The sequence below is a fragment of the Scyliorhinus torazame genome, chromosome 4, assembly GCF_047496885.1.
Source record: "Scyliorhinus torazame isolate Kashiwa2021f chromosome 4, sScyTor2.1, whole genome shotgun sequence".
NCBI classification, from domain to species: Eukaryota; Metazoa; Chordata; class Chondrichthyes; order Carcharhiniformes; family Scyliorhinidae; genus Scyliorhinus; species Scyliorhinus torazame.
The window spans coordinates 52,811,662-52,815,799 of record NC_092710.1 but is presented as its reverse complement, the minus strand read 5'-3'; the positions used below and the strand labels follow the sequence as shown (position 1 = coordinate 52,815,799).

At 49.3% G+C, this 4,138-nt stretch overlaps 1 non-coding gene across 1 annotated transcript; it reads right to left on the bottom strand.

Moving 5' to 3' along the window:
• Positions 1 to 406: 406 nt before the first annotated feature.
• On the bottom strand, positions 407 to 479 carry trnak-uuu (transfer RNA lysine (anticodon UUU)). Its single transcript has one exon. It is a non-coding gene; the product is annotated as a tRNA-Lys (tRNA).
• Positions 480 to 4,138: the final 3,659 nt, after the last annotated feature.

Genomic DNA, 4,138 nt, shown 5'->3' with positions numbered 1-4,138 from the left:
GATTAAACATCGGTATTGTTGATTTCTCCTGCTGACTTTGAGAGTGCAAACTAAAATATTCATCGTCACTGGGCTTTTGAAACTGTAAAGATTGCAGTTATTTCTGAAAGTTATTAATTTAAAAGCAGTTCTGCAGGAAAGAAGTATACAAACAGGAAATATTTTGCGAATTGGGAAGTGATTAAACATGGCCAGAAGACGACAGTGGTATAATGCAGGACAAGACAAGGAGAGAGTTTTACATTCACTGAAAATCTAGCAAAAATTCTTGAAAATTCTGGACGGCTGTTGCAATTTGGCAAACACGACGTTGTCACGGTTCTTCCACTTTCCATAAAGCATCCTGCATTCTTTATTTTTATTTCCTACCATTCACTGGGAAGCAAATGCCTTGAGCCAAAATCAAAGCCCTGACAGGGACTTGAACCCTGGACCCTCAGATTAAAAGTCTGATGCTCTACCGACTGAGCTACCAAGGCCCATTTCAAAAGCCTTCTCACAGCTCACTTCAAAGTCTCATATTGTATCTTTTGAAGTTCCTTCACTGGTCATTCAGCCTCTCCAGCTCATTTCCCTCGCAAGCAGACCGGCAGCCTCCCTTCGGCTTTCTTTCTCAAATTCTTCAACTTGGACTCGCATTTTACCAATGACCTGTGATGTGACAACTGTTGTTACCCAGGGACATGCACTGGGACTTCAAGACATTGAAGATTATGTTTAGTTCGCTGAGATATCAGTGGGAAGCTGCAGAGATACAGATTGTATTTTGAGAGAGGGAATAAAGGGTGTTCTCTGTTGTTTGTTGTGGCAGAGTGTGAACGCAAGTAAGCTCATCTAGTAAAGTAACAAATTATGCAAATCGCAAAGTTTCAGGGGGTAAATAGATCTGTCAACGCCACATCTTCATGGAAAACGCCCCATCCTTTATCCCGCCCAAATCGTTCTTGCTGACATGCAGCAACATATATCGTCCAATAAAAAGGCAAATTACTGCAGATGTGAAATCTGAAAAAAAACAGGAAATGATGGAAAATCTCAGTGGGTCTGGCAGCATCTGTGAAGAGAGAACCGAGCTAACGTTTCGAGGCAGGGTCACTCTTCATCAGAGTAAATCATTTAATCATTCAATCTTTGCTCACAGACATCGCTGACAGACATTCAACATGTTCCTACTGGATTTCCTGAGGTCAATCCTGTCGTGCATTCAAAGGAATATACTGCACATGTTGTGAATGTGCATGAGAAACAAAAAATGATTGGATTAAAGCTCATAAAATTTGAGGATGTCTGTGGAGCCAAACACAAAGTTAATGTTTCAAATCCGTGTGATCCTTATTCAGAGCTGAAGCGAGGTTACATGCAATGGAGTAGATGAGGATAATGGAAGTTGCGTGAAAAATGGGAGATATGGAAGTTTGACGTAAAACAGGGGAAAGCAACCTTGAAGGTCAGTACCACAGAAATGTTGTCAACATTTTCTGTGTTCACCATTAAATGAGAAGCATTCTTCACAGGATACATGCTTTGACCTAAAGGTACAAAGGCATTGCTGAGATGTGAATTCAAGATCTCCTGTTTACAAGACAGGCGCTTTAACCATCTAAGCCACAGCACCAATCTGCCAGACAGCTTTGCAAGTGTAGAACAGATTTCAATTGTTTTGATTAAACATCAGTATTGTTTGTGGTATTATCAGGTATTGCTGTACCTAAGAGGCTGATGACCATTGGTTAAACCTAGAAGTTTACCATTGGCTGTTGATACGTAGCTCCGCCCTGACAGAGCTGGTGCCATCCCAGCAGCCTTCACTTTCTGTACCGAAACTGCTGGGGAACAGTTCTAGTCGATTAAAGCCTTCAGTTAGGAAATCACTTTGTCTTGAGTGTAATTGATCATGCATCAATTTAATCGACTACACTTAAGCTGGAAGGATGGATCTCCGAATCAAACCGGAGTACCTACAACTCAGCCCCCACGCGGAGTACTCGGCTGCAATATTTAAACACTGGCTGGCGTGCTTTAAAGGCTACCTCGAGACGGCCGGAGGTACCCCCTCCGAAGGACAGAAAATGCATCTCCTGCACTCAAGGGTCAGCCCTGGGATCTACACCCTTATCGAGGAGGCGGAGGACTATGATCCCGCGATCGAACTGTTAAAAGGACATTATATCCGCCCTGTAAATCAGGTCTACGCACGTCACCTGCTTGCAACGAGAAGGCAAAGACCCGGGGAATCGTTGGAGGCTTTCTACCGGGCGCTACTGGTGCTGGGCCGAAACTGTGGCTGCCCGCAATTTTCAGGGAGCGAGCACACGGAACTTTTAATCAGGGATGCCTTCGTAGCAGGTATGAGCTCTTCTGAGATCCGCCAAAGACTATTAGAAAAGGACACCCTGGGAATTGGAGAGGCATGGGCCCTGGCAGGGTCCATGGACGTAGCCTCCCAAAACACGCAGTCCTATGCGCCCGACCGCGCAGCAGCCCCCTGGGCTGCGTGGCACCCCACAGCGGCAGCCCCACAGACCTTCCCCTGACAGCGCAGGCCTGCGCTGCGAGACGGCCCGCTAACACCGCCGGGCACCGCTGTTTCTTCTGTGGGCATGTGAATCATCCCCGCCAGTGCTGCCCGGCCCGCACCGCCGCCTGCAAAGGGTGCAGCAAGAAGGGCCACTTTGTGGGGGTCTGCCAGGCCCACGCTGTGGCCGCGGTCTCCAGCGACTCCGGACCGCCGCGCCATCCCCCCCTTCAGGCCCCGACCGGCCAGCGCTCACCGCCACCCCACTATCCTAGGGCCACACGCGACCCATGGGCACGGCCATCTTGCCCCCCGGACTCCACGCTGGACGGGTGGGTGCCGCCATTTTGTCCATCCCCGCCGCCATCTTGTCCATCACCGATCACCATGTGCGACCCATGGGAGACGCCAACTTGGATGGGGCCCCAGGCCCCAGCACAACCGACGAAACGCTGCCCAATCAGAAATCGCAACTGCTTCATCTGGCCTCGGTGACACTGGACCAAAGTCGACCTCGGACACTCGCAACAGCAACAATGACGGTCTTCATCAACGGCCACGAGACATCTTGCCTGATTGACTCTGGGAGCACGGAAAGCTTTGTTCACCCCGACACGGTAAGGCGCTATTCACTTGTTACCCACCCTGTAAACCAAAGGATCTCCCTGGCCTCCGGGTCACACTCGGTGGAGATAAAGGGGTTCTGCCTAGCGAATCTCACTGTCCAAGGCAGGAGATTCAACAATTTCCGCCTTTTTGTCCTGCCGCACCTCTGCGTGGCTGCACTCATGGGGTTGGACTTCCAATGTAACTTGCAAAGCCTGACCTTTAAATCGGCGGCCCTATACCCCCCCTTAATGTCTGCGGCCTTGCGACCTTTCAGGTCGACCCGCCTTCCCTGTTTGCGAACCTCACCCTGGATTGCAAACCCGTCGCCACCAGGAGCAGACGGTACAGTGCCCAGGACCGGACCTTCATCAGGTCAGAGGTCCAAAGGCTGCTGAGGGAAGGGGTCATCGAAGCGAGCAACAGTCTCTGGAAAGCTCAAGTAGTGCCGGTAAAGACCGGGGAGAAACATAGGATGGTCATCGACTACAGTCAGACCATCAACAGGTTTACGCAGCTGGACGCGTACCCTCTCCCCCGTATAGCCGACCTGGTAAACAGGATTGCGCAATACAAGGTCTTCTCCACGGTGGATCTCAAGTCCGCCTACCATCAGCTACCCCTCCTTAATAGTGACCGCAAGTACACTGCCTTCGAAGCAGATGGGCGGCTCTATCAATTTTTAAGAGTTCCCTTTGGTGTCGGTCTTCCAGCGAGAGATGGACCGAATGGTTGACCAGTACGGCTTCCGCGCAACGTTCCCGTATCTGGATAACGTCACCATCTGCGGCCATGACCAGCAGGACCACAACACCAACCTCCGTAAATTTCTCCAGACCGCGAAAATCCTTAACTTTTTTTTAAAAATATATTTTATTGAAATTTTTTTCCCAAACAACAATTTTTCCCCTCTTACAAAGCAAACGTAACAATACAGAAATGTTTAACAATACACAAATAACAAAACCCCATTATCTTTTGACATAAACTAAACTAAAACCCCCACCCCCCCCGCCC